Here is a 19,471-nt window from a genome sequence, read left to right as displayed (position 1 = left end):
AGGAGAGTGAGGGCAGGACAAAATGGAGGGTGTCATCTGTGGTCTGTGGCCAAAGGGAGTTCCAGCAATGAAACTGCTCTCTGAGGGGCTGGAGGGTATGAATAGGATTAGCTATAAGAACCTTAAGTCAGGATGGGTAGAACTTCTCCATGCAATTCTTGAGCTCCTTATAGGAGTTACCATATTTAGTTGAAAAAAAGATAGAGCAGCTTTTTATATAGATTCTTTTATTCAGACACTGCCTCATTAGCCCTTCCCACTGCTACTCTGTGGAAAGGTGAGATTGACTGATTTTTCTTTTATCTTGGTTTCTCTTTTACATTCCCTTTGAAGGAAGAAACTGAAATAAGAGATAGAGTTGGAAGTGTTGGGGAGACCCTATCTCCTGGGTGCTGGGCTTAGAAGAAGCCTTTCAGAAAAGCTGGAGCTACTACTGGCTCTGACCTCATCTGCTCATGTCACAGTGTGGAGATAATAATATCCATTTCACAGGGTGACTGTGAGACTTTAATGAAAAAAAAGTATGTAAAATAATTAACTTATTATCAGATACATGTGAGCATTTAAGAAATGGTAGCTTCTACTGAGGTAGTAGTAATTCTTCTTCTTCTTCATCATCATCATCATCATCATCATCATCATCATAATCATCTGAATCCAAACAGATATTTCTTTGGGAATTAACTGCCAGGAGATTATTCTGATGCAGCAAGAAGAGATGCCACCACTACCACCCTCAGAGGGATCTTTAGATGACTTTCCATCCTTCCCCCATATCTCCATCTAGCTCCATGGCTCTCACATTTGGCTATCCATTAAAATAAAAATTTTAAGATTCTGATGCTCAGGTCCTGCTCCAGGTGAAACCAGAATCTCCAGAGGTACAAATCACATCATTTTCCAGAGGCTCCTCATGTAATTTCCAGGCATCACCTGAAGTGAGCACTGCCAGACTAGCTAGACACTAATCGCATTCCAGATGCTTCGCAAGCAAGCGTTGACTTAACTGTTACACAGGTTTCAAGTGACTAAAGGAAAGTTTTGGGGCTGCACAAGTCCTGCACACACATTCCCTAAGGCATATGCTTTCTTTTGGCAACTGATGTTCCCCTTGGGACAGAACTGATGTGAATGGACATTGCAACATCCATAGAGATAGTTGTTGAAACAGATGGTGAACCTACAGGATACTGGCCTTCCCTTCCCAGGAAAGACATCCTGGGAGACCCCAGGGCCTAATCACTCTCTTGGTCAATATTGCTGTATAGGAAGTTGCAACTTCCTTCCCCCCCCCCCCCTTAATCTTTACTTTAATTCAGCTATAAAGATAAAGTTTATTTTTTCTGGAATATCTGTACAATTACTTTCTTCTCTCCTTTTATATTAGTGAGTGTGAAGTAGCTGGGGGTTCTGCCCTCAGCCACATTTTTTTTTTTTAAATCACTGATGTATCCTTTGATAACCAGTACCATGCAGGTATCACACAGGTGGGGGTTCCCTCATATTTTTCCTGAACAACTTACTGCTGGGTGACAAATCAGTGACCTCTAGGTAGAGATAATTATGTACCTTTGAAGCTACTGCTGCACATGGAAAAAACATAGGTCTCATCTTTAGGTCCAAGATCCCAGTGCTTATAGACCATGAGCTTCATTTTCAGTGTTCAGTCCCAGAGGGGGAAGTCAATCTGTCCACAGGGTGTGGGGAAGATAAGCAACTGGTGTGAAGAAGAAAGAGTAGGATTCAAGAAGCATGGATTTCAGTCTAAATTCCCCACAGCTCAGCTTTGTGGACTGAAACTAAATTATTTCTCTTACCTCAATCTTTTCAGCTAAAAAATGAGATTAGATCCCTAGGTGGTTCCCAATAGATGTCTATTCTTGTTACAAGGCCTCTGTGAATAAATCAGAGTTTTCCTGGGACACCCAAAGATCTACAATAGATGTTCATAACCTTTAACTTGTATCCCTTTATGGGCCCTCTGGTTCTAATATTTTCCAGTGTTTCTCATCCCATGATTTCCAGCATGATAATGCTAAGACCCCCTCAGCTGGCGAATACCCAAGCCACACAGCCCCATCTGATTTTGTAGTGGCTGAGAGGTATGTGTCTGCTTTAGAACCCTTTTAAGTGATGATGACCTGGTGTGAAAATTTACTATAGTAACCTACTTCCTGGCTCCCTGCCCCTTCCATGGTTACACATGGATAAATAATGCTATGCCATGTGGCGGTTGTGGATTTAGTTTAATGAGGGCCAAGTAAATGGTAATTGTCTTCCCCATTTATCCTAGTAATTAGATGGTGAGGCCATATCTTCAGGGCTTTTAATGTTTAGAACAAATGGTTCAGTGTTGCAACCCTGTTGCCACATGGCCTAGGGTGACTCTCAGCATTCTGCTGCCAACAGGTCAGCAGTGCCATCCTCACAGAAAACACCCAAAGATCAGCTCAGAAATGCACAGGATCAGGGTGCCCCACAATTCCATTTTCTTCTTTTTATGTTTCTCTTTACCTGACTAGAGTAGGTGAGGCTGGAAGCTCTGGCAGCGACACACTACTTATTTGGCCAATACTTACTTCCCCCTCCCAACAATGCTGCAGGAACTGAGCACCTACTGTGCCAGGCTAAAGCCTGCTTGAGTGTGCACACCCTGCTGTTCCCACTATTTCTTCTATCTGAACATTTGCCTTTCATCTCTGTGAGCTCATCAACATTACTACCTGTCAAGGCTTGGATCAAAGATCACTTTTTCATGCCTAGGAAGAGCCTGTCACCCTCTGAACTCCTGTAATACTCACGCCTGTCACATTGAGATGATCACATTGCCTGCCCTTCTGTGCTCTTTCCAGATCTACTCTAAGACTTGCCAGCCTGCCAGTTCCCTAAAAGTAGCTGCATGCCTGCACCCTCTTTGTATTGGCTCCGAGCAGTTGACTGCCAATGGCTCTAAATGTGTACCTGAAACCTTAAATGAATATTGTTTACTTTGGGATTCATTTGAAAAAGAAGTGGAATCATCACAGTGAGATAGGCTTCCTAAGGCCTTCAAAGGCACTGGGTCATAGTCTGAAAAGTTCTTGTTAGTAAGACTTACTGGTCTAGCAGAGTCTGACCCTTCTTGGTCCAATGGAGAAAAGAACAACCACTTTTTTGTTTTGTTTTTAGGTTTCTGATGTTGTTTTGATGGTTCTTGTTCTGGTTCTTTCCTTCTGAGCTTGATACTTTCTGGAGCTTGGGCTGCTGCCCTCTGTGGCTGTAGGAATGCTTTGATTTTTGTGGGAGGAATGCTCTCCAGCTGTACAGGTGAGCAGCATTAGGGTAAGGGGCTCCCAGGATGTGGAACATCAGTGCTAAAATTGGCACATTCCTGGCACAAAACCCTAAGAACATCCATGTAGCTTCAAGCATCTGAAGGATCTACATGGGGATGGGGGTAGAGATGGCATGGTGACTAATTGTATCTGGTGGGGTAGGTTATGCCAGCAGATGTGGCAGGAACAACAATGAGGGCAAAAAGACCTCAGGCAAAGCAGTTCAGAGATAAGCTGTGCCCTTTGGGAAACACAGCAGATGGCCATAAAACACTGTGAAGACAAGTCCTGCAAACACCTGCCAATACTGGCTTATCACACCTGAGATTTACAAGCAGAGCCCTGCAAGGCACAGCTACCCCACATCAGAGACATGTAAACAGGGAAGCAGTGATAAACTAGTTTCAGGCCTTCTGTGTAGGAACCTTGAAGATGCAAAGCATCGCTTAGAGAGGTCTGAGATGAGTTAATTTTAAATTTTAAGAATTTTGAAGCCAGCTCAAGTGTATAGAAGTGTTTGGAAGCTCAGCTCTGCTCTGTGGTGAGTTCTCAGAACTGAAGTATCTGTCACTGTACTCCCCTGGATACTCAATATGATTGAGGGCCTTCAACCCAGAGACTAAAAGGTGGGAAACTGAGGAAAACCCTAGGCACTGCCATCATAGCACAGGGATGATGTAGTTCATAATATTTATCTTTAATTAGTATAGATGGGGCTACTGATAAAACATCAAAGTTAGTGATGACAGTCTTTGTTGATCAGTTATCTTGGAGAGTCATGTTATTTTGCTCTTTCTGGAAGATCAGAGATGGCTCACTATTACTGTCCAAGAATATTACCCAATAAAAAGCTCCACCTTCACAATACTATTAGGATAAAGCATTTTAAAAATTACATACATAGTGCTAAATAAATAATTGGAAATTAACAACTTATTTAATCTGCTGGATGTTGGGAAATGCAATAAAAAAACAGAATGATCTTTGAAGAGATTCTGTGCACAGGGCAGGCAGAAGATAGTCTGTCATGTGACAAGGATGCATTTGGTGAACAGATGGAGAGACAGAATTATGATCTGCAAGGCCATCAGAGAGCATGAGGAGTGGAATCCCAGTTCCATCCCAGTTTTAGTGTAAGTATGGCCTCAATATCATCTCCTTTCATCACATAACTCAGGTGTGTTACTACATCCTGCATCTAGGACAGAAATCAGAGCTATAAACCATATCTACCCAGCAACATGCTCTACTGACCATTTTTTCCAGTAGATTTTTAATAGAAAGGAAATAAATCGCCTATAAAGATAGCTCTGAATTTATTTATTTATTTTTTAAATATATTTTATTGATTTTTAACAGAGAGGAGGAGAGAGGGATAGAGAGTTAGAATCATAGATGAGAGAGAATCATCGATCAGTCACCTTCTGCACACCTCCCACGGGGGATATGTCCACAACCCAGATACATGCCCTTGACCGGAATCGAATCTAGGCCAACGCTCTATCCACTGAGCCAAACCAGTTTTGAATTTAGAGGGGTAGGTTGCATGAATTTAGAGGGGTAGGTTGCTCTGAATTTAGAGGGGTAGGTTGCATGACTATCTGTGCCTTCTCAGTACCCTGTAAAGCACTTTTCAGAATGTTATGCATTATCTTATCTAATAAAAAGTGAATATGCTAATTGACCCTCACACTGTCACAAAGATGGCAGTGCCCACAACCAATAAGGAGGAAATATGCTAATTGACTGCCACATCCTCAAAAATGGCAGCACCCATGACCACAAGATGGAGGCACCCTGTCCCTTCAGACTCACTGGGGTGGCAGGCATGTGGCAAGGCTGGGCCCAACCCCAGCCATTCCATGTGCACCTGCCTCCAGAGTCCCCCAGTCCTCTTTGTCCCCAACCACCCAGGGCCAGCCTGAAGCACAGGCAAGCCTCAGATAGTGCTGCCCAGTCATCCAAGGCAGCCTGAGGAGCAGACAAGCTTCAGTTGGTGGTTGCCCAGCTGCCCAGGGCCATCCTAGGCTCAGGTAACCAGGGCTGGCTGAGGCTTGTGCTGCCACCAGTGTCAGCAGCAAAGGTGTGATGGGGAGTTGCCTTCCCCTGATCACCGGGTTGCCTCCCACCCCTGAGAGTTCCTGAACTCTGAGAGGGGGCAGGCTGGGTTGAGGGACTCCCCTCCAGAGCATGAATTTTCCTGCATTGGGCCTCTAGTACAAATCATAACTGAAGTTTAGAAAAAGAATTCAGGAAATTACATATGACCAAAAAAGGTCTACCTTGGTGTTCCTGATTATTTCAGTATCAAATTGAATTATTTATTTTTTCAAGAATGTTATGTTTAGAGACAATTTTCATCAGTAACTCAACCTTTGACTGCTTGTATGTATTGGTTTTCCTCCTATTATTTATCCCCACTGCTCTTTCAGCTTTCATCATTTTCTGAACTCTGATGGGAAAAGAATGTCTGGTTGCTGACATGCTGACAACTTGGTACGTCACTCACATACATACCACACACAAATCACAAACACAACACACACACACCACACTCTATACATACATCACATACACATGTAGCATATGCACACATACCACACCCTACACATACAACATACACACACTACACCCCTAACCACACCACACACAGGCCACGCACCACATATATACCAGATACACAAACTGTAGACAGTGTGGATATTTTTCTTCAAAGTTAACTGCTTCTAAAGCACCCCATAACTCCTACTTGTGTGTTCTTATTGCTGTAAGAAAGATCGGACAGGTTGATCACCACATGCTTCTTGGCTTTGATAGGAAGGTCCTCAGGGCTGACACTGCTTTTGACCAGCATGTGACTCCTGTCAGAGGTCAGTCGTTCTTCCTGCCTGTGGCTGCAGCTGTGGTATTTCCTCACGTGGAGGCAGAGGGGCTCTCGCCTGACAGAAACCCTGGAATCTGTGATTTCTGCTCCAGACCTCCAGTTAATAACAAGCAGTATCTTAGAATATTCCAGTAAATGAGAGGAAATATTGCTTATTTAAGTGTGATGCCATTATTCTTACTGAATTCACATCAAGGAAACAGAAGCTCTGAGAGATGCATCACTTAGTCTCTACAGTCACTGTCTTTCAGAATTCAGCAGGACCGGACTCAAGAGCTGTCTTTCTTCAACATGTAGAAGATACCTTTTCTTTTAATTTATTTCTTTAAGGTCTTTCACTGTACTGTTTACCAGCCAGCACATTTTTAAGATAATGGGGCTAACATACATTTAAATAGATTTCTGAGTGCAGTCCTGTAAATGACAGTAGATAAATCACTGAATTATTGATTTACAACCATGGAGGTGATACAGAGCATCTGCTCATGACAGCAGGCTCAGGCCTGTTCCTGGCTACTGAAATATCATAATACCTATGTTCCTTTTAGCTTGTGGTTATGAAACTTGAAGAAGTAACTTTGTGGAATATTATATTTTCTTGAAAAATACCTCTTGCCCTCTAGTTTAATGCATTCCTTTGAAATAAGGTCCATGCATACTGGTGAAGAGAGCAGATCATGTTAGACCACCTCACCTGAAACCTGCTGCAGTTTCAGCCACATTGGCAGTCAGGAAAACTGAGAACAAGAGACCTTGCCTTCAGATTGAGGAAAGGAGACAGAATTTTCACCCTTGTTTTCCTCTGCTCACTAAGATGCCTCTGTTCATCCAACTGATGAGACTAGTGCAAAAGTTACTCATCTGAAATTTATTTCCTGGAATTTACTTTTTTTTTTGTTTGTTTTTTAGAAGTACAAAGGAGTAGTTGTTCACTAAATTCATTGTATAAAATAAGGCTGGTGACTCCTCGCTTAAATGCTACTTCTTCATTTATCTTGATGGGCCTGAAGTGGTGATTCTATTGTTTGTTTTTGTTTCTTTAGTATAAATCTTATATCCTCAATTTCTTTGAGGTTAAGAACCATGATTTATACTTATTGATAATTTAGCATTTTTTCTGATTAATTAATGGGTGATGAAACATTGATAAAATCTATATCACTATGTTTTTGGTTAAGATTTTGTCTATCCAGATTGTATTAGAGAATCAGACCTAGACAAGGATCCCACCAGGAATACTGGGTTACCCTGCAGAAGGAGATGTTTGTGATTTTTATAGTCATTATACTGTCTCTTCATCTTCTCTTTGTTTTTTTTGTTTTTTTTTATTAGCATCCTAAATGTACAAAATTCCTAAGGCTGTTTATACAGTCTCTTATCAATGTATCTTCCTTCATCTTTAACAACTTGTTTCCATTAGCTGAGCCAAAAAGCAGGCTCTTCCCATGAGGCTGCATACTACGAGTGAGTTTCCCCTGAGTTTCCTATTCTGCAGGGACAGAACAAGAAAGAATTACTTTCATTTTGATGCTCTTCTTTGTTTCGACTTTATTCCAGATCTTTACCTATTCAAGGAGATGCCCATGATGTGCCATTTCCTTTTGGGCTTCTTCTCCAATCCCCCACCCCCCTTTTTTTTTTTTTTCCTTTCATTCATCTCTGTCTCACTGTTTTCCCAGAGATACTCCAAGGCAGGGATCAGGACCTGTGAACCAAATTCAGTTCCCAGATGTGTGATTTATTTTTTATTTAGTTTTTGTTATTCTCACCCAAGGATATATTTCCCATTAATTTTTAGAAAGAGTGGAAGAGAGGGAAGGAGGGGGAGAAAGAAAAAGGGAGGAAGGGAGAGAGAGAGAGAGAGAGAGAGAGAGAGAGAGAGAGAGAGAGAGAGAGAGAGAGAGAGAGAGAGAAATGAGATAGACACATTGATTGCTCGCTCACTGACTAGGAACCAGAATTGAGCCTGCAATCCAGGTAGTGCCTTCAATATATGGTTCATGCTCTATTTATTGAGCACACTGGCCAGGGCTACAGGCATGGGATTTAAGAAACAAGTCAAATTGGGTACCATCACACTAAAACATGGAAAACTTTCAAGGCCCTCCTGAAAGCCAGAGGATCAGGCAACACTGTATTGCACAAGGAGGAAAGTTATTGAATGTGGGCATCTGGAGCTGGTACAGGCTCTCTCCAGTCCACTCTTCTTCCTACCAATCCTCCATAGCAAATCCTAACTAGCTTCTGATTGCCCTCCCTCATATGCCCTCCCTACCTGGATCCTGGAGCTTTCAATTTTGTAAAGGAACAAAAACATCTGAGCATAGAGACCCAGTGTGGTATGATGGCTTTAGAACTTTAGGATTTGACTACAAGTTCCACCACCACCAGCTGTCTCATCATGGGTGGTCCTTGAATTTTTTATTTTTGTCTTATCTTTTCTTTATAGGGCTATTGAAAGGAATTCAGGAGACAGTGGCATAAAAGTAGTTCTCAAAAGACAATGTAGACACTGGCTCTAGTGACAGATCCCTTGTTTTTATCTCATGCAGCTTCTCCAGGGACCTTGGTGCTGCCTACACAGTTTGTGCCAGATGTTCCCTCTGCCTTTAACTCTCTGAGGGTGGGAATACTTTCCCATGGATTTTAGAGACTATGACACTATTAATTTAGGCAAGCCATTTTTTTTTCTCGTGTTTGTGACCTCCCTTAAAGGGGCAGGTAAAGCAGAGAAGCATGTTGGACTGATTTTCTTATGAGTAGGCCACCTTTTTTGATTAAAGGAAGAAGGTGATTCCTATGTGCTTACCCTCCATGTAGGTTATTATTACAAAGGGCCTCACACACCCACATACTTCCCACTAGCTGGCATGATCCCAGGATAAATAAAATGTGCATTTTTCTTATTAATCACCAATATAAAAACAGATGGCCTCTCTTTCTATTGTTCTCTGCCTGGTTCACACCCTGTATAATTGTGTACTATTTCTATAGCCATGACATGCCCTAAGCTACCACCAACATTGACTGAATGGCTTATAAAGTGTTTTATCTATTCTCAGTGTCTACATGGAGTTCCCTGAGAGCTGTCCAGGTGGTGACTCAGGCCTTCAAGGGCAGCACACAGAGAGGTCACTCATGACCTCCTTAACTTCTGTGAGAGTCACCTCATGAAAATATCTAGCTGAATGTCTACATTTGCTTCCTAAAGTAACTAAATTCCATTACAATTAAGTATCCTATGTCCACTTTACAAGGCAAGTTCTTTGAAAAGGAGTTTATTATGATAGCAATGTTGACAAAATGAAATAGTTCTTGCATGGTCCTGTATGTCGGCAAGGAAAAGAATTTTGCCCTGAAGAAGACAGGTATTTTACCATAGACATACATGCTTTACAATAATGTTGAGCAGGAGTTCAACAGCATATGACCTACATGCTGGTTGAAAAAACTAAAACAATGTAAAATGTATCCACAATTTTTTTAAGTTTTTTCATTTTAGATATATAATAGAATTTTGCTTAATTTCTAGCTGAAGTTAATATCCATAACTTTTCTCTGAGTTAAAGCAGTGATTTTCAACCAGTGTGCTACAAGAATTTTTAAAACATGCAATACCTGATTATTAAACAGGGGAACTGAGGTCTTCTACCTTAGATTGTCAATTTTAGAAAATGACAACAGTCAATAGCAGTGTAGTATGAATGAATCAAAATTATTTTTTGTCAGATCAGCAAAAATTTTAATATATTTTTGGTGTGCCACAGAATTTTAGTAGTTTATGTGTGCTATGAGATGAAAAAGATTGAAAATAGTTGTGTGAAAGGGTTTTTATAATAACAAATTTCTTTAATTTCAAGTCATATTTAGCATCCTAATTTTAACACATTTGGAATGAGGAAATAATATACTATGGAGAGACAGTTTTTACTCACTAAATACCTGTGGGGTTTTATATATTCCCCATTTTTTTCTAGGCCCATGAAATAGGGGCAAGAATCTTATGTGTCACTTTCATTTTGAGGGAGATAAAAGTTTTTGTGTCTCCTTCATTTTTTTTTCTCTCTCTCTAATCTTGAAGGCCATGTGATCCAGACAGCATAGTTCTAAGAGCAAGCTGCCCAAACTTCATTCAACTGTGATGATAAAACAAACAAAAAACAAAAACAATATTATGATAAGTAAGATCTGTGGGGTTTATTTGTTACTGTAGCATAGCCTAGCCTATCCTGTCTACTACAAATATTTAAGGTAAAGGAAATTTTTTTCCACTGAGAAAGCTACAATAATATTAAATCTATAACACATTTTACAATAATTGTCATAGAACACCCAAATATAAATTTAATTTATTTATATATAAATAAATATATATTTCTATTTATAAAAGTATAAATTTTTAAAGCAGTTGTTACTTTTAAAGAAGGAAACTTTTTAAAGCAGTCGTTACCTTTGTCAATTGAAGGAAACTTTTTAAAGCAGTCGTTACCTTTGTCAATGAAGGAAGGTGTGGTTTATAAGAAATTCTCTGTACAATACTTTTAAATTCCCATGCCACCTTAATCCTTATTCTTCTTTTCCCTCCCAATTCTGATATAACCTTTTATATATTATTACATACTTTTGAGAGCCACAAATTAGAGAGGGAAATTTTGTTAAACCTAGTTATAGTAGCTTTTAGTTTTTTACTTTATGTAATATAAAAAAAAGAGTGATATTCAAATTAACCATCTCTCCACTAAACCTACAAGCCACACCCACAAGCCAATCAGGAGAAAATATGCAAATAAACCAACAAAGATGGCTATGGCCACAGAGAACAGGAGGAAGGCTTGGGTTTCCCTGGCAATGGAGGAAGCCAAGCTTTCCACCTGCCCTTGCTGGACTAGGTCCCCACTCAAAGCTACAAATTTTCAATGATAGAAGTTAAATAAATCCAAACAGAAATGCTGGCAGCCACGGAGCTGGAAAGAGCAGGAGGCTAGGGTTGGCCCCGGCAATGGAGGAAGCCAAGTTTTCTGCACACCCTGACCTGCCCAGGTCTCCACTTAAGGCTACAAAGTTTCAATTATAGGAGATACATAAGTACCAACAGAAATGGCTGCCACCAGAGAGCAAGCAGGAGGCTTGGCTCAGCTCCAGGCTACAGAGTTTCAATTGTAGAAGATAAATAAACACTAGATATCATGGCCTCCACTTGGGTCGCCAGGGGACATGGCCAGCCTGCAAACCACTACAGGCCCCTCCCTCAGGCTGCCCTATGCCCCAAGAGAACCCCCACCTGATCCGGGACACCCTTCAGGGCAAACCAGCTGGCCCCCACCCATGCACAAGGCCCCTATCCTGTCTAATAAAATATAATATGCAGATTGACCATCACTCCAACACACAAGATGGCTGCCCCCATGTGGTCAAAGATCCTGCCCCCATGTGGACACAAGATGGACGCCACAAGAATGGCTAGCATGGGAAGGCAGTTGGGAGGGATCAGGCCTGCAAAGGAGGGCATTTGTGGGTTATCAGGCCAGCAGGGGAGGTCAGTTGGGAGGTAACCAGGCCTGCAGGGGAGAGCAGTTGGGGAAGCAGGCCTGCACAGGAGGGCAGTTAGGGGTGACCATGCCTGTAGTAGAGGGCAGTTAGGGACAAACAGGCTGGAAGGCAAGTGGTTAGGGGTGATCAGGCTGGCAGGCAGAAGTGGTTAGGGGCTATCAGGAAGACAGGCAGGAGAACAGTTGGGAGCCAGCAGTCCTGGATTTTGAGAGGGATGTCTGATTGAACGGGCAGTTGGACATCCCTAGAGGAGTCCCAAATTGGAGAGGGTGCAGGCTGGGCTGAAGGACACCCCCCCCCCCCCCCCCCCCCCCGTGCACAAATTTTATGCATCGAGCCTTTAATACATATTAAAGGCTCGGTGCATAATATACATGAAGAAGGTCAAGAAGGCAATGGGATGAGGTCAGGACCATGGAGGGAGTGAAGAGAAGTCTTGGCATGTCAAGGATAAAGAGATGATAAGGAGGGTGCCAGGCCAGCATGGGAATGGTTGAAGAGATGACCAATGTAGAGACATGCAAGAGATTGAACAAAACAAGTGAATATACTGAGGATAATGGAAGTCAATCTTCCTACCACTGAAGAAGATAATTATAAATATGAAAGTGGCAAGGCCAGGATAAACCCTGTGCTGTTGTATTGGAGGAGTATGGATCTGTGGGAAATCATGTTTTCTAATATATTTAATTGTAGACAAAAGAGGTGTACATTTATGGGGGGGGGGGATATGTACACAGACATATATTTATTAGCCCCTCCTCTCTCTGAGAGGACCTAGAAGCAATCATACCACAGTAGCTATGAGTATATCTTGCATCCAGCTCTTAATTGCCAAACAACATTCTCCACTAAAAGGATCTAGGACTTCTTGGAAAAATGGCTGATTTCAGGTTAGGGCAGGGAAGGTCTAGATGGTCCTGGAATGAATATCTTCTTCTCCCAGAAAGTAAGGACATACTCAGAAATGATGAGGATTTGTGGGAAGGGGACAGAAGCCAAGCCCAAGGATTCCACTGGTCAAATTTTACATAAAGTGAGCATCAAAATAAATAATGATAGTGATAGATTATAACTCACTGAATAAAATCACAATTCATGAGTTATTCTGATTCAAATAAATTAAATCAATACAGTTTTTCCAAAAAGAATGCAACTATAAAATTTGGAAAGAACTATGAAATGTAAAACTTCCCTCTGAAAGACTAAAGTACTAGTGATGCTTGATTCAAGAAAAAAATCATTAATGGATGCTAAAACTAGTGGGTAGAAATTTTATAAAGAGCAAGGTATTTTCTTATTCTCAAAGTATTTCACTAGAAAATGCTAATTTGTTACAAGGGAAAATGGAATATTTTATTGTGTAGAAACCTGAAGGACCCCCAAACAAGTGACTATACTTAACACCAGTGGAGATTAAACTGAGCAAAATCCTGTGTCTTCTAAGATGAGTCACTGAGAAGAACACCAGATCACTTCAATGGGATTCCTGCCCAAAATTCATAACTTCAACTCAATTATGGTAAAGTGCTAGATAAGCCCAAATTGTGGGACATTTTACTAGCTTCTCTCTTAAAAACTGATTAGTCCTGCAAGAAAAGGAAAGACTGAGCAGTTATTCTCCAGAGAAGGGAAATAGGGATATGTTGTTAAGTGAAATGTGTGGCCTTCTGTTATATCTTGGACCACTGTGCACCTTCCTTCCTTTCTCTCTCCCCCTCCCCCCACCTTCTTCTTTTTTGCTATAAAGAACATTATAGGGACCAACAATGAAATTTGAAAGAGGTCAGTGGATTAGAGGATATTAATATATTAATATTAATTTATTTTTCTTTTTTTATTTTTATTTTGGTAAAATGCATAACAAAATTTACTATTTTAAGGATTTTGAAGTGTTTAGTTCAAGAGTGTTAAGTATTCTCACATTGCTGTTAAGGTCAACTTTTTTCAATAAACATGTAGATTTATTTATTTTCCTCACTTGAAGTAATGTTTTATTGATTCTGAGAGAGAGAGAGAGAGAGAGAGAGAGAGAGAGAGAGAGAGAGATATTGATTGGTTGCCTCTGACCTGGAATCAAAACTGCACCTTTTTTAGTGTATGGGATGACACACCAACCAACCGAACCACCCAGCTGGGACATGTAGATTTATTTTAAATCAGTTTAGTAATAATACAGGTTCATTTTGCAGTTTCTAATTAACGAAAATTGAAATTTCTAAATACAGCAGTGTCTGCAGTTGCTATATGAATATTAAATTTATAAATTTGTTCAGTTTGATGCTCATTCAGCACACTCTTCTCAATTCTGGTCACTTAGCTACATCCTGAGTTAAGATGGAATTAATATGTATTTCTGCTTTAAAATTACTCATTTTAACTGCCAAGTGAGTCATGAGGTTGTCCAGCACCTACAGAGTTACACTGGCATATCAAGAGAAGAGAACATAATCCCATAGCAGCAGCCCTTTAAAATAAAAGAAGCCAGCCACAATTCTCATGCAGAACCTTATCAATATTTATGTTGAGCAAAATGATTTAACTGATTTTTCTTCAAGCACGATGCTCCAAAATATCCTATATGTGTCCTTTGAAACTTGAAAGATCCCAGAATACTATATTCCATGTGGGACATCTTGAAAGATAAGATTTTGTTTTAGTGAGTTACATGGCAGTCCTTGTTAACCTAACAAGTCTGTTTACAAAGTGTGGTAGTTCTGTTCTTTCAATTTGCAGAATTTATAGAGAAGGAAAATTACAGCTTGTATACCCAAGACAAGGACAATTCCTCCAATGAAACTGGCAGGCTCAAAGGTAGACTTCCACACAGGTTTTAAAGTTGGAGTTCAAGTGGTATTATCATAGTTGTAACAGGCATAGTCACTATAGAAGAGGAAGGCATGGTTGTGGTTTTAGCTGTAGAATTGGTTGGCAGTAGAGTGGCAATGGGCTCAAAAGAGAATTCTGTACTGCTCACCACCTGGCAGCCACTCACTTTACATTCCATCCAGATGCAGGTAGTATTAGCAACAGCACTGCTAGCATTAACACAGCAAACACAGCTCTTGCAGGTTTCAAGGGTTTTGGTACTAGAGTGGTGGCCAGTACAAGGGTCGTCAGTTGCACAGGAATGTCCTATTGCTGGCCCTGGAAGCTGAGTTTGGAGCCAGGGTGCTATTCAGAGCCAGTCCTGGCATAGAGAAAGACCAATGCAGCCTGTCACCCTGAGCGCAGGCCATCCAGGTCCCTCTGTCTCCTGTGGCTCCGCCCTGAGGCTAATGCTACATCTTGATTTGGATGGTTGTCCCTGTAGTTGTAGGAAATTCTCTTCTTTGCCCCTAAGAAATATATATATGCTACATATAAGCACAACTATATAACAGAGAGAACACTGATAAAGTACCGTAAATATGGTGAAGTAGCATTTGGAGACTTAGATGCAGACTATACAGTTCTTTCTCAGCTACCTTCTCACAACTCACCAGCCTTCCTGAAACCATAGGGAGCCTCTTGCTCATTCACTCTTGAGTCTGGGTCTCTGAAAAAAAAAATATTACTGAGCAATAAAATGTAAATAATGAAGAGAAAACTAAGAGAGAAAAATGAGTGTATCTAATACTCATCCTTCCATGATTACATGAAGAAAATAAAACTCTCACCGTTACTATTGAGTCCCAGGTTTCTCTCCCTCTGTAAGGCTCAGCTCCATTGCTCTCTTCTTATTCAGGCTTCCCCTCCTCATCCCTAGACTTTACTTCTTTGAAGTCTTATAGCAATAAAAGTGATTCTCTATTGTATCAAGATTTTTGTGTTTTTTTCTGTGTATAGTTTGCAAAAGCAAGGTTTTAGGGGTTTATTTTAATTGTGGTAAAATACATTTAACATAAAATATGAATAATTTTAAGTGTACAGTTCAGTGGCATTAAGTGCATTCACACTGTTGTACAACCATCATCACCATCTATTCACACAACACTTTTCATCTTAAAAAACTGAAACTACCCAGTGAACAGTAACTCCCCTCCACCCTGCCCCCTCCACCCCCTGGCAACCACCATTCTACCTTCTGTCCCTATGAATTTAACTACTCTATGTACCTCTTATAAGTGAAATCACACAGTATTTGTCCTTTTGTGACTGGCTTATTTCAGTTAGTTACTGTTCTGAAGATCCATCCATAGTGTAGCATCTTGGCCATCCTATATAATAAAAGCATAGTATGCAAATTGTCCCCTTGACCTGGAGTTTGAACAGGGGGTGGGCTGGCCAGGCAGGAGAAGGGAGGGAGGCCACAGCCAGTGCAGCCAGTGGTGGCAGTAGTGGCAGCAGATGGGAGGGGGCAAGGAGGGGGGCGGCGAAGGTGGAAAAGGGGAGTAATGGGTTGGCAGCTGGCAGCTGATAGGGTCCCTACCAGTGCATGATTTTATGCACTGAGCCTCTAGTTGTGAATAATGCTGCTGTGAAAATGGGTGTACAAATATTAGTATTTTTTTGAGTCCCTGCTCTCAGTTCTTTTGATAGATACCCAGAAGTGAGATTGCTGGGCCATGTGGTAATTGTCTGTTTAATTTTTTGAAGAACCTCCAAAATGTTTCCACAATGGCTGCACCAATTTACATTCCTATCAGCAGTAAACAATGGTTCCAATGGGTTTTAGTTTTCACCTCCTTTGTGTTTCCTGGTCAATAGGCTCACTGTTGTAAACACTTTGACATTAGGTTTTTAAGAGGCTTTGAGTAAAATCATCATCACACTGCACTATCTGTCTGCTGACAGCACCACTATGTGGAATCATAGCTGGGTCTCATGTGCAACATCTTCCCCCCAGTGTAAGTTGTGATAATCAAGTAGACCTCTTCAAACCTGTTCTGGTTATGTCATTCAGACCTGTATATAAGGGCTTACAGAGTATGTGAGGGGATATAACAAATTGCAAAGTTCCTTTAAAGCATATTCCAAAATATTCCAGAGCAATAATGTATGGGCTTCTTAAAGGTATCCACACATCTCAGATATATAAGAAAGGCATTAAATAAATCTCCATCTTGTTTCTAAAACAGAATATTTGGGGAGATTTTTAATGCTCTTACCATTATAATTAGCATTTTCTGATTACAAATGATAGATGAGCCATAAATTCAGTATTTAGAGTAGTTCAAGAAGCAATATAAATCTCCTCTTATCCACTTTAGGAAGATTAGGCAGCTGGCAAGCCTTATGGAGATGGGATTCTATGGTTCCTGGTGTCTAGGTGTTGAAAACAATGATTTGGAACACAGATTGTTTGTTTCTGTTTCTACACCTTTTACCTGAATGGCCTGTCCCTGAAACCTGCACTCCTCCTGGGGGATGATGGGAATGGACATCAGGTTGAGTGAGAGGCAGCCTGTTTTATTTTATTTTTTATTATTTTTTAAATATATTTTATTGATTTTTTTACAGAGAGGAAGAGAGAGGGATAGAGAGTTAGAAACATCTATGAGAGAGAATCATCAATCAGCTGCCTCTTGCACACCCCCTACTGGGGATGTGCCTGCAACCAAGGTATATGCCCTTGACTGGAATCAAACCCGGGACCTTTCAGTCTGCAGGCCAATGCTCTATCCACTGAGCCAAACCAGTTTCAGTTAGGCAGCCTGTTTTAATTCTTTAAATTGTTTGCTCCACCTTTGAGTCTACATATCTCCATTGCAGAAAGCAATCAAATCACCACCAGTTTGTTATTCTGAGGAGTTCCTTAAGTTGTGGGATGTGTAAATAGAAACTGATGGCCAGAGTAGGGTGGAGATAGGGTTTTAAGGGCTGGATGAAGAAACAATAGGGCTTGAAAGAAGACTGTTGCTTTGGTTAGTTTTATAATGCAGGAAAGCTGGTGCTGACCAGAAAGACCAGTCCTTACCCCATAAAAGAGGCCATTAATAAGAAGACCTGGGGACAGATTTTCATCCCAAGTTGCACAATGTAATTACCTGGGGAATTTTGAAATATTTAGCCTTCCAGACCACACCTAAGACCAATTAAAAAAAGATATCTGGTATTAGAATCCATCATTTTTAGAATTCCCCCATTAAGTAGGATGCATGCTGAAGTTTAGGAACCATTGCTCTAAGGCCAAACTCATATATGACATGTGTGACACCTTCTGAAAAGCATAATGGCTTGTAGGAAATTATTAAAGAGCAGAAAATTACTTTTCTTTAAAAATTGTACATATTTTTAAGAAACCCAATGGGGTGATATGGAAAAAAAATGTTAGCAATAGTTATCCTTGCAAACTAGTGCTGGGTTATGGTTAATTTTGTTTTGTTTTGCTTCTCTATATTTTCACAATTTTCTTATCAGGGCCCTGGCTGGTGTCACACAGTGCTAGAGCATCACCTCACACACTAGAGGGTCTTTGGTTCAATTCCTTGTAAAGACATATGCCAATATTGCAGGTTTGATCCCTGGTCAGCGTACAGGTGAGAGGCAACCAATCCATGTACTTCTCTCATATAATGTTTCTCTCTCTCTAGCTCTCCATCCCTTCCTTCCACTCTCTCTAAAAATCAATGGAAAAAATATCCTCAGTGAGGGTTAACAAAACAAAATTTCTTAGCAGGGAATCTCTAATCATCCTATATAATAAAAGCCTAATGTGCAAATTGTCACCTCCAGGGTTGTTCCAACAGGAGTTTGAAACCAGGAGCCTGGGAGATCAGGAGTTCAACCACTTGCTATGATGTGCACTGACCACCAGGGGGGCACTACAAAACATGGTTGACATAGGCGACACCCTGTGACCTCTCACCAGCTACCTGAAGGTGGGGGTGATAGGGACAAAGGTCTGGTGAGAATGCAGGGTGTTTGCCAAACTTGCTCTCACTCCCCCTGCTACCCTCTCCCATATGCCAGGGCTCATGTGCCAGAGAAGCCCCTGCTTTCAGGTGCTAAAGGCCTGCAAGGAGCCTGCTCTCACCCACACAGTATCTTCCCGGGGAGTGTTGCTATTGTCTGAATTCCTTGTCTTTACTTGGGTTTTAAAATCTATATACTTAGGGAGATCACAGAGAACTGAAATGAAGCTTTCACAACAGGACAGAATAGCATTGCTCCCCCATCCCTGGAATCAAAGAGGTATTTTCAAAGGAAAATGAATTTGACTTGGAGGACTCACACAGCTATTGGAACAGGTTCACTGAAAGATGAAAAAATGACATAGTTGAGGGAAAACAAGATGTGGAAAGAGCTGTCAAAAGCCAAGTTAAAGTGAAGTCGTATTAAGATAATCTCTTGATGTATCTGCTTATCACTACTGTTTTCTTCCTTAGACAGTGGTAAAACCAAAAAGAATAATATGAATTTTCATCCCATATATATTCCCTATTCTTCCCTCCCCCTATTCTGTAAGCCAGTGGTTGTTAACTGGTGTGATGTTGGTGATTAACACTTGGCATGGTCTGGAGATATTTTTAGTTGTCACAGCTGGGAGAAAGGGTTACTGCATCTAGAGGACAGAAGCCAAGGATACTATTAACTATCCTACAATCCATGGGATAGCCTCCTGCAAGAAATTATCTGTCCCAAAACTTCAAAAGTGCCAAGGTTAAAAATTCTTTGCACAGGTATTTATTCTCAGGATGAATAGAACCAGAAGGGTAATATGCATTGCTCTTGATGAGCCTTCCGAAAAGTGTTTTGTTGTTTTTGTAAAGTTTTATTCTTACATTGTTCACCATCATAT

General features: G+C 40.8%; 1 long non-coding RNA gene across 1 annotated transcript; it reads right to left on the bottom strand.

Annotated features, from left to right (window-relative positions):
* Positions 1-572: 572 nt before the first annotated feature.
* LOC118722378 lies at positions 573-14,842 on the bottom strand. The gene is made up of 3 exons (XR_004988988.2): positions 14,744-14,842; positions 13,445-13,452; positions 573-583 (listed from the first exon to the last, which is right to left on the bottom strand). It is a non-coding gene; the product is annotated as an uncharacterized LOC118722378 (long non-coding RNA).
* Positions 14,843-19,471: the final 4,629 nt, after the last annotated feature.

Source organism: Pipistrellus kuhlii, unplaced genomic scaffold (assembly GCF_014108245.1).
Source record: "Pipistrellus kuhlii isolate mPipKuh1 unplaced genomic scaffold, mPipKuh1.p scaffold_m20_p_2, whole genome shotgun sequence".
Lineage (NCBI taxonomy): Eukaryota > Metazoa > Chordata > Mammalia > Chiroptera > Vespertilionidae > Pipistrellus > Pipistrellus kuhlii.
This window is presented reverse-complemented; position numbering and strand designations above follow the sequence as displayed.